Here is a 12145-nt window from a genome sequence, read left to right as displayed (position 1 = left end):
CAGTGGACGACTAATCTCGAAAGTCGTTTGCGACCGCGCTCAGTGCACGAACAACAAGACGTACAGTCACCGAGGGATGGATCATTCCTTTCATGATTAAATGACCTTCGATCAATGACCGGGTTCAGAAGAGGCGCCCCGTTCACTGCCGCGAGGACGCGAGGATGCGATAAGAGAATGTATTTTTCTACCGGTTTTTGCCTGCGGAGTACCAGCCGTGGAATCCTTTTTTCTATGCGAAGATAAATCCACGTTTTTTCTCCGGGCATGTGCGCGTTTGTGTGTTTGTGCTGTTATTACTACAGCAACGGGGTAAAACTGCTCGGCCTTTGTTAGCAATTGCAATTCCCTCCGGCTAAATAACGTTCAGAGAAGATGCAAAGATTACACTACGCCTTTGTGCACCGACCCCTTCTCCTCTCCTTCCTCCTTCTCCTCACCCTCTTAGTCCTTCTACGGTGGACTCGCCGCTTCTGGAATTCTTAAATAGTTTCGGGAGAATAGTTGAAAAAGTAATCGGAAGTATCTCTGACTCTGTTCAACTACGTGACGAGAATATTGGAACTTGCTAAACACGTGCGTCACGTCGATATACGTATGTCCATTACCGAAAAAAATGGCTCCATGAAACAACAATGAAAAAGAATAAAAATTAAAAATAAGAAAAATGACCGTCCGTAATTACCAAAATCAATGCTCCAAAGTGACGTATATTCGTTTGATGGATTCCACTAATCGTATCGGATCATTTGTCGTTCATAACTGCAATTATCGGCCATTTCAGAGCGAGGGGAAGCTAGTGCTTGCAGGGTCACCGATTCACAGCCCCACCGCGGCACGGGGTGGCGGATACTTAAAATGGTAATTTCCCGTGGGTAAATAAAAGTTCGAGGGAGTGATACGCGTGTGAATTTTACGCCCCGTATAACATACCTGCATCAGTCGGAACGAGCGGACGAATTTAATTTAGACACACACATCGGGGGGGGGGGGCTCTTTCGATAAGTAGATACATTATTATATCCATACCTTTACCTATTCGCACGTGCGGGGGTTATAATGTATGTTGTATACGTTATTTCGTAAGACATGCGAAAGGTTTAATGAATTCTATAGTCTCGAGCTAACTCGCAAGGGGTTGAGTTCGGCTTGTGAGTGGGCGGTTCTTTGGTCTAGACCCTGCAGGAAAATGAGCATCCAATATTACCTGACCGGGCTGTTTGATCGTTTACCAATTTTCTATATAGATGCACTTAGTTACTTTCTTCGATAACGTTAAAGATTTTTCAATTCCAATACCCCGAGAGGAAAAAATGAACAAGAAGAAAAAGAAGAAGAAGAAGAAGAGGAAGAAGAAAAAGGAGTTGGGGGTAGGCGAGTTGGTTGGTACGGCCATTGTATACTTGGCCATTATCATATTTAACCATTCATAACTTGCCAACTAACTTATACTTTTAACTTTTCCAATAATTTCTGTATTATATCCGGGCTACTATTACTCTACCCTACCCTACCCTACCCTACCCTACCCAACTGCCATGTATCCGTCGCTCCTTTAGTATCAATTAAAGGTAAAGTTTTGCTAAAATATCCTTCCGTCTTATCCGTAATACGGCTGATTGTGAGTCTGTAATGCCCATCTTCCGCAGTTCCTGCATTATTTGACACAGTGTGACTGCGATCGGAGGAAAGAGCGGCGGCATCGTCGTCGTTCGTGTAAAATCTGACATGTGTCAGAGTCATAAAATAACGAAAATCCTATAAAACCAGTGTTTTCTGGCGAGGATAAAAAAGAAAAGAAAAATGGGAAAAATAAAACAAATAGAGAGAAATGGACGGGAAAAAAAACCGTGGCGTCCGTTCTCGCCGGGGTAGGGATCGCTAATGTTTATATTCCCTGGCGTGGAATTCATTTGGCAAGGGGGTAATCAGCTCCGCAAATGTGCCGCGCGTAAAACATTAACGGAGTGTGCTTAGGCCCGAGTCTACACACGTTCGTAAAAAAAAAAAAGAGGATGAAGGGATGGAGGTGAAAGTGGGGAGAAAGGAAAAGGAATAAAGAAAAAGAGGCAAGCTCAGCATCATTGACAGAGAGAGAAAGAGAAACCATACCTACATGTATACTCGACAATGAAACGCGACGGAGGAGTTGGGCTCATGGGGTTCAGAAACTTCGCGAGGCTCAACCCTAAACCGAACTTCCATCAGTCGATAATTTGAGTTCACAATTTAACCCGCTTCCGTTTGCAATTGACTGATGGATATAGCGTATACATATAATTCGATTCGCAACCGGGTTTGCGTTATAGGTAGGTACGTGGAAAACAAATGGGCAAGTTATTTCGAGTCCACTGTAAACGACTTGCAGTGCAGGCTGTAATCGGAATTCGACTTCCAAAAAGCTCGTTGCACAAATCCAGTCGACCGGGATTCGACGGGATGACGTTCGGCGGAATGAAATGGTAATGCGCAGGTGCCGAACCGCGAGATTGCGACCTGACCTGGCAGCGGCGACTGTCTGCAGGCCTCGAGTTATAGGGAGGGATATTCGAGCAACTGCATACGCCACGATGCAGAAAACAGTCGTTCCATTTCCCGCACGGCGTTTCGCTGAAATAAACTCTGCGCATCTCGGAATCTTTTCGTCGTTCCGACTGGACGAAAACTGGGACCCTTTCCCTTTTCCGCGGGGGTCGATGTCGTCGCTTATCTTGCGCCTACGGCGTTGCAGGTCGAACACACCCCGAGTCCCGAAAGAGTGTGCGGCGAATAAGTGACGCCGCCTGGCCCCCGGCCGCGTTTGCACTCCGCCGATAAAGTGCGGAAATAAGACTACTTTGGCATATCGGGGTTGCGAAAGTGCAAAGTGCGCCGCACCAACACGTTCGGCTACGTGTCTATCCAGCGCAGGATGACGTGCCTGCCACTTTTACGAGTTATTGTTCCAAATTGCAGGAGTAGCTGCGGTCTGTAACCTTTGCCTGAACATCCAGAGGAGTTCAGGTTTCGACGAGGGAACCAAGGGTTTCGTTCTTGTTCACCAATGAATCGCACCTTCGTCGTTACGTCGCGAGTGCCGAGATTTTGACGGACTTTGGTTCGTCGAGCGACGTCGTTCGGTCGGCGAGTGATATCAAATCTCGATGTCCCAGCTATAGCCAGCCGGCAGCCATCGCTTGAGCTCGATCGAATAAAAGGCTTGCCTTTATGTCGGCAGTAGAATGGTCAATTTGAATTGAAGTATTGAGCTCGAAAGAACTTTCTTCTCCACCAGAGCCGCTTTCTCCGTGGTAGGTGGGCATCGGTGATATTGTCGGTTCTGTACCGTGTACGGTTTAGCCTTCGATCAGGACTTGGCACCATTAACTTTTTTGTCGTGCCTGCTCGTCGCCCGATCGAACTGATATTATTGACCTCGCCTCCTCCCCTGCCTTGGAAGCCACGAGACTCCTTTGAGGGAAACGAATCAATAGGACCATCGCGTTCGCGGGGAAAGAAAATATTCGAACGGCGTTTCGTCAGGTCGCTCTTCGCGGCACCAAGTTATAGAAAGATATAAATCATATGATCCGACAAAATTACCCCTGATCAAACGGCCGCGATACGCCGACACTCCCGATTTATGCGCGCAAACATTTTCCACACGGCGCTCCAACACTCTTCTACCCTCTACGAATTTGTATATTTCAACTCTGTTCCTACCCCATCGGCTGCTTTTTTTACACCGTCATCAGTGTGGCACCCCTAACGACTCCGCGGGTCGTTGCCGGAACGGTTTACAATCTTCGTTTGGTGCCGCGTAGAACTGGAAAACTTGAACATTCCTTTAACGATCGCAAAAACTTGAGTACCCTGCACTCGTTCGTCTATATGCATAAATATCGTACGTCCGTGTTCGCGTTCGCATGGTGATGTATCTACGATGGTCTAGGTGTACGTACAATCGCTTTGTCGCCCGATTTCAACCCCGTGCAAGGAAGTAAGGTAAATACCGGTTATACCGAGCGTTAACTACTCCGTCTCTCTTAACGCTTCTCTCTCTCTCTCTCTCTCTCTCTCTCTCTCTCTTTCTCTCTGTCTCCGTCTCTCACCGCCGTGACAAATTATACACCGGAGTTGTTTTCCGCTCTCTCCATTTCTCTATCTATCTCCACGCCGTTTTACACCGAGGATATACATCCTTGGGAACTTGGGGCTATTTCCTCGGATTTCCGGAATGACCTTCTCAAGAACAACAAAACTAGAAGCCCGAAACTGAGATGCCCATCCCAGCCACCAATCTCTCTACCTCCCGCCTCCGCTTCGCCCGCAACGTCCCGCCAGCACCCTGACTTATCCCCTAATGGGGACCGGGCGTTGTAGCTTCCGAATCCCTTACACTGATTCCTCGATTCCTGAACCTCTGGATAATCGAGCCTAAAGCCAGCTCTTGTCCACCGAGAATCGCGCCTCAACGCTTGTTCCGCAAACCTGTCTTCACTTTCAGGGGGATGGGGTGGAGGAAGGGGGGTGAAAAAAGAGCAAGGCTTATTTGACGTGTCTGTTCGACGAATAAAAGTATCGCGTCCCCTTTGTCCCCTACATTCCAAGTTCCCTGCTTCGAGTTTTCAGTCTCGATTCATCGAGGACGTATTTCCGGGTTTACACTGATCCGCTAGAACGATGCGTGTTGGCTACAGTTCCCGGGGTCAGGACGGAGTTCCCGGTTCTCCTCGGTTTCACCGCACTCGATAAGGTTTCCTGCCCCGAGTCCCGACGTCGGTAGATCTCCGAGTTCCGGGATCTTTGGTGATGGACGAAGTTGGTCGCCGGGCGAGCCCTACGGTGGTCGAGAGATACACGGGATGACGATTTACACGGTGCATATAACGGGGCCGTAGACCAACGACTCGCTAGTCGATAATATGAGGAATGGTACGGCCACGGCCAAGTTTGCCAACTCGCTCTCGGGCGATCGACTAAGTTCAGGCTTCTCCTAATGCTGGATGCGGCACGAGGGGCATTGTAGAGTTTCTGCGGTCGATGCGGCAGGTAGGCCACCACCGCAACCGCCGCCCACCTGGAGAACGGGGGGCAGCCGCTCCCACCTTCGGTAGTCACGAGAGCCGCACACCGTGGTTGAAGCCGAAGCACCGCGAGCCCCTCTTGCGCGTAATGTATTCCCCGGTAATTAACATATCGCGTATATTTAATTACTTCAAACTCGGGGCGGGGATTGGCGTGGTATAAGAGCGAGGTAAAAAAGCAAGAGAGAGAGGGAGAGAGGATATGCAAAACCATCGAGAGTAAAAAGAAAGAAAGGAAGAATGAATTCGAATTCTCATTAGACGACCACGCGTATCGTACACCTGTAATATACGAAACGGTAAACTCCCCTTTTTATTTAAATTGTACAAAGTAACGAACCAATTGAGTTGCGCTTCTCTGCCTTTTCTTACCTTTTCTCTTGTGGAAAAGGTGCGATTAAGATGGTATGAGAGGAACGTCGGGAAGGGGATGAATAAAACCCGTACAAATTTAAGAGCAGGATGAGCTCAAGGAAGAACCGTCCGTTTGTACCCTCGTGAATACCGAGGAGAGTAAGATGGCCTCAGGCTTGAACCTCTCTCAAAAAGCTCTGTGCCATGGCGGGTGAGGTGACGATAAACGACACGCGACATTCGCATCTCACCGTTGACGTCGGTGTCGATGTTGGTGTTTTGCCTACCTACGAAGCAACCCCCCTAGCATGAGACGAAAGTCTGATGTAATTATTTGTTTGCTCGTTCTTACGGCAACGCTTTTCCAATTTCCTCCGGTCAACCCTGCCTCATTAACTTCGGGGTACAGAGGCGGAAAATGTAGCGTGGAAAATGTTCAACTGAATTATGGATAAGGGTAAAATTAAACGTTGTTTTTATGCTGTTTTTTTTTTTTTTTTTTTTATCGCAATCATTCTTATTCACCTCTTAGCTACATTGATTTTATGCGTCTGTTATTAATAGTCCGAAATGAAGTGCGTTCATAAATATCAATCCTAAGAAAGAAGCTTTTCGCCGAGGTTCCAGACGTGCGTCAATCTTTTTCCACCCCTTGCTTCTTATTTTCCATTTTATTCACATCTTTTTTCAAGAAAGACGAAAATTTTTTATTCTCTACGTTAACAGATGACGGTACATCTTCCTTTTATCTTTATTCACGTTCGGGTAATCGTCTAATACATTTTCACCGGTCAAAGAGAGAAAGAGAAAACTGATCGGATGAAGGTAACGCAAGAAAAATACGGCCAATACCTCACTGGCATTAAGTTCGTCACGGGGTAAAATTTTGCGTGAACGATCGTTTCGCCGAACCCGTATATCGATGACTGTGATTAAAGTTCTTGGGTGGAAACGAACCGCTGCACGTTTATCCAGCCAAAGGAAACGCTTAATTCTAATTTAACAGTATCCATTTCGTCATCAAACGCGGGCAGAAGAGTCGAGCCCTCGTGTAAATACCGATTAAAATTAGTGTGCCACTTTTGCAACGGAAACAGGAGGAACGCAGAGTAGGTACCTACTCCGATTGTAATTATTAAAACACGATCCACATCGCGGCTGCTTTGATGCACCTACCTTCCTTGAATCAACAACCATACCTGCCTCCGATCGTTTGTGACAAAGGTCACGCGCCCTACGGAGTATTTGCTCTTCCAGGAGCGAAATGTACATGTATATTTATGGATAATACACGCGGGCGGAAACCCTCAAGTCGCATCAATTCCGCGGCACAATTGTATGCGTAGCGAGTGTTTGAGAACGGGCGTGTATGCGGTGGTGTAATTCAAACAGAGCGTAACAGACCCTGGGAAGCACTGTGTTACAAAGTGACGATGACAACGCGATTCGATCGAGCGAGATCGCGGTGTTTCCTCTGGATTATCATTTTTTCGAGAAATTAAATGCCGTGGAATTGAGTTGACGAACGGACGTGAAATATTTTCCCTGGACGCAATCAATTACCCTGAAACAAAGGGGGGGGCAATTTAAAACGTCAATCTGTCTCGTCCGGGAGCCAATCCGTTTTCAACTCGACCCCGTTTCACGCTGTATAGCTGGGGAAAAGTTAGCCCGAAGTATGGGAGAGTCGATGAAGCATCGTAAAATCTGTACAAGTCGCGGGGTGTCCCGGTAAAAATCTGGGGGTTCGAACCGCACACACCCCTCCAGATATGCGTAACGTAACAAAAATATGGTAGCGTGTCACGCGTCAGTTCGTTCGTTCTTGTCGATATCATGTCGCGCTGCGTTTGTCCGGAAGTCAAAGAACGTTTTATAAGTCGTGCAATTCGTTTGCGGATGACGTTACGTGTTACACGATTCTTCGTGCTGCTGCGGGTGAAGGAAATTCAAGGAACCGGCAGCCTCAATCAAAAGCAGCTCCGGCCATTTTTCCACCCCCCTTATAAGCTCCGATGTCAATTTGCCTCGTAACAGATGATTCCGGTTACCTTCGATGCCCTTTACGTAAGGGAACGACCCAGATACCTTGTGTATATTGACTCCGGGAGGAAGTATAGAGGCGTATTGGGGTCTAGACTCGCAGCCTCGGTCGTTCACTTTGTTCACTCGATAACGAGCGTTAAATTTTCATGTGGAAAATGACGAACTGCTGACCGATTTAGTGTCATTTCATCGCGACAATGCATCTTTCAGCAACACTGCGTCATGTATTTTAATTTCAAATACCTCGTTGTTGTAACGAGCAGTGCAGCTGTGATCACTATCCCCAGTTATCCAAACGTAGGTCAATTGAATGAAAATATTTGGCTAATTCCTACATCGTTTTTCCATTATTGCAGTGAATATAAAGTAAGGTACCCGGCATCGTGCACGGCTCACATGAACGAACGCAATCTTGTGCCACGAGTAGCTAGCTACCTCTGCCACATCCTGTCCCGCGTGCAGGTCGTTATTAATCTAGCAAGCTCTTGCGTGAAGCGGAACTCTGAAACAACGCCCGCCTGCAGGGTGGTTATAGACCTTCACCCTCACCCTTGTGTAGCTGTTTATTACGATTAGGATCTGAGTGCAGTACCTGCACACGATGTAAATACTTCATTCCCGTTATTTGTACTTTATTTTTTGCCAATTTTATTTTCCGCACCCCCACCACCCACCCTTTGTCGCTCGCCGATAATAAGTTGTACTCCTTGATACCGTCATCGACGGGACTAGCGAGAAGGACACTTGTTGCGTAGATACGTCTATGACAAATACGAGGCGATGTTTCGCCGACGCGATGCCGAGGCCGTGGTGTACCCTCAATTATTAATTTATTCCCCGGCACGGTGGTTTATAACCGCGGAGTTTAATGCAATAATAAAAGGAGAACGAGGGCGCGGTTAGGGCGAGATGTTATTAATTTAACTTCGGCGGCACCTTGGGTCAAAATTCCCAGAGGACGGAGGGGGCGGGGGACGTTGTAAGTTCACGCGCATACACACACCTGCACCTTAAAGCGGCAATGTCGCTTCCCATATTTTGAGATTACGAAACGCTGTGCGTAAGAGAGCAAGGCACGCTTTGCTCCTCCACCCCCACCCCCGTCTCCCGTGAAACCCTTTATTTCCGAGAGAAAGTGCTTCGGATTTAATGTCGTCGTTACACTCGCCGTGGTATAGAGACCACCCCCCAACCCCCCGAACCCCCAAGCAAGCAACTGGCCCGGGATTCGGGGATCTAATTCTCCCTCCTCTACTTCTTCCGATGGCCGCCACTTCCCGCTGAGTCTCCGGGATTTACCTCGTTCCATGCACCCGTAATAACGCTTTTATCTTATTTTTTATTATTCTTTATTTGATCCCACCGTAGCTCCCTAGTATTTTTACCCTCGTTCAAAATGTATGAAAATAAAATAAACTCATCTTCAGCTTTTCGGCTATTTCGTACAGTATACATCTGTGCAGGATAACCCCGCTCGACATATTACGATTTTTCACATTCTCCTCGGATCTCCTGTCGCCGAAAATCGCGTTCACTTTCATCGGTGAAAGAAAAAAATGGCGTCTCGCGCGTTGTTGCGTAATGGAACCGTGACCGGGGCGAGCCGTTCTTTTCATCGAAACGCTCATCACCTTTGACGTGCAAAAATTCGGGATAAATGATTTTCTTTTTTTTTTTTCTCTGCCGTCACGTGCGTTTTTTTCGCCATTAAACTGCGTTGATTGACCCCCACTCCCGTCCCGTTGTTCACCCCACCTGCACCATAACTCGATCATTTTTATCGCCGAGTGTTAACGCTCTTCGTCGCCGTTGAACCGTCAAATTTTACCCGGGCATCCCCGGGTTGTCGAGCCGACGTCCCCTTCGCTGTATCATGTTCCTTGTTTCCATTCCATGCACGCGTGCTAACGAACGACACGGTCATAGGGAAAACCGGTTGGGCGGAGAGAAGGAGGCGATACGATGCCATGTGCAGAAATGTTTTCATTTACATATTGAATTTTTACTCACTCAGGTGTAATTAGTCCCAGCTTTACATAGGAGACCATTAATTACGCGTGACGCAAACACACACTGACACCGGTGACGCGATCCGGGGATGTAAAAAAAATAGCACCCACCAGTGTTGCCAAATCCCTCGCCGCAGGTATATAAAATTATTTCAACAATCCGCACAATACCCACTTGGTAAATTTTCTACCCTCGTAACTCATTCGCTCTACACTCATTCACCCGGTCTATGTAACCCGCGATGATGAATACAGTAATGCTTCACTTCTCGAGAGCCACTGCCTACAGCCTGCATGGCACACAAGCCGTTGATTATACCGTTCGTGCCAATTGTTGACAGAATTAAATACAATTAACCAACTGCCGAGTTCCGTGTATTCACATTAATGTACAATATATACCTAGGTATATAATATTACATGAATTACGGAGTTAGGCCAACAGCACTTTTCTTGTCCAAACACCGAGTTCCTATACTTATTTCATATTACCGTCGTTCATCACCGCTTACACAATTTTGTCGCGGGTCAAATTTAAGGTATCAAAGTCAAGCCGTAATTTGACTAATTAATGGACCCGGGGCGAGTAATTAATATTCCGGACGTTACCGGGACGTGTATAACTGTGGGTGCATAAGCAACCGGTGAGTTGGTTTTTCCTCCTTCTTTGTCTTGGGTAAACTTTGCGCACCGGCACCAGCAGCGACTCGCCCCTGCACCCTGGAACCGTTTTCGTCGGTCAACTTTAATTAAAACGTTGTCGCGTGCCCCGGGGTCGTTGCGTCTGCCTTTCGAGTCTTGACGGCTGTTCCGAGTTGCGTTCAACAAATCCAAGAACCGCTCGATCGGCCGTGCATCACCTCGTAATTGCCCGACCTGCGGAGTGAGTAGACGGGAATTAAAATCCAGCGAGGAAAGCGCGAGGATCTAAAAACTACGTACGGGAACCCTTTCACTCACACTCGTCGCGAATCGTTGTTTTCCTCTGAACAACTCGATCCGTCGATCCGTGCCTACGACGAAAACCGTAATTTATACGGGGGTTTTTATTTAATTTTACGATTGCCACGACGAGCTAACATACTCAGGATGGGGGTGAAAATCCTGAAAGATTCAAAAGTGGACTTGTCGAAAACCCGATATTTTCGAGATACGAATTTTAAAACAACGAATGATCAGCGTACCGAAGTTGGGATTTTCGATAAATCACCGAGTAGAATAACTGTTTTCCCGAAGGTTCATTTAACCGAATGCTCTCTTATCCGAAAAAGTATTTTCAGAACAGTCGGCATATTCCGAATGACCGAAGCACAGAATGTCGAGGTATTGAAAATTGAAAGTTTCGAAATTAATAATTGAGAGCGGGTAGTATTTCGAATAGCCGCAATACCCAAAAAATTAGTTGTCAACGATCAAAGTCGAGAAGGAGCAAAATTACGATCCATAAAATGCAAAAAGGCCAGAAAGCCAAAAGACCGCAATACGGTTATCATAGTTACGCAGACTTATCCCAGATGGCACTAAACACCGGCCATCGGATATGCGTGGCGTTGCAAAGAATACACGGGTTTCTGACGGCATCCGACCTTTCGCCATTTTGGCCATTCTGTCTTTAGCGGGTTTTTCGGGATTCCAATCTTTCGAGTAAGTTTGGCCAGTCGTTATTCATAAACTCGGATTCGTAAATTTTCGACGAAGGAACGAGGCTGACATTTGAACAGTCGACTTTTCGACTCTTCGATATTTTCGCAATTCAACATTTTGCCCTTCGTAATTTTGGCCGTTCTGAAAAAAAGAATATCGGTATAAATTTATTTATAAATTTTTTTATATTTCTGCAGGTCATCTTTCCGTATTTATGGTCTTTCTACATTTCTAACCGACGGTAATTTGACTTTCGGTGATTTCGTCCCGCCTCACAGCCGAGCATTTGAGGCTCGCCTTCCCTTGGAAGAGGCTCGGCCTGTATTCTGTCTCCATTATCCCACATTTCATTTATTGTTCCCCGCCGCCTGCTTTGTGCGAGTTCTTGTTTCACCCCATTCTTCCTTTGACGCTAACGTTGCAAACGCGCCTGTCTTTGATTAATTAGTAATCGGAGAAGGTCGAGTGTCCATTGCAATCCGAAACAAGACACACCCGCTATTCTGTCCGCGTATATAATTAGCTGGAAACTTAATTAGGATTTTGACTCGGCAAGCTTCACAGTGCAATTGGTAACGAACGCAACTGTGTTACAGGTAATTGCGTACCTAATCCGCAAAAACAGCAAAGTTAACAACTACAATGATATTCTCAATATGTCTAACGATAAGTTGAAATTTTTCTCCTATTCTTTGACGGAACTCGGTTATAATGAGACTTGGATGACCTATAGCACGTTGCAGTTTGAAGACCGTCTAGTAGAGCACGTTCGACGTAATTGGATAATAACTATCTTCGTGGAAACGTCGTGGGAGAGGGTGAAGGGTAAAGGGTAAAATCGGAAAGAGGAAGAGCGCTTTGCGGCGGTATAATATCGTTTGTTATTTACTGTGGCGTACAAGTCTCTCTCTCTCTTTCTCTCTCTCTCTCTCTCTCGACTCGATCCCTCCCTTCGTTCCTCCGTCATATTTCGCACCCAGACCTGGGAGGAACGCCTTCCCGTTTTTCGAAGCCATTTCGGTTAAT

General features: G+C 46.7%; 1 protein-coding gene across 4 annotated transcripts in view; it reads left to right on the top strand.

Moving 5' to 3' along the window:
- kek5 (kekkon 5) overlaps window positions 1-12145 on the top strand; it is a 177425-nt gene that overhangs the window by 162338 nt on the left and 2942 nt on the right. The window lies entirely within an intron of this gene.

This window comes from Neodiprion pinetum, chromosome 6 (assembly GCF_021155775.2).
Source record: "Neodiprion pinetum isolate iyNeoPine1 chromosome 6, iyNeoPine1.2, whole genome shotgun sequence".
NCBI lineage: Eukaryota > Metazoa > Arthropoda > Insecta > Hymenoptera > Diprionidae > Neodiprion > Neodiprion pinetum.
This window is presented reverse-complemented; position numbering and strand designations above follow the sequence as displayed.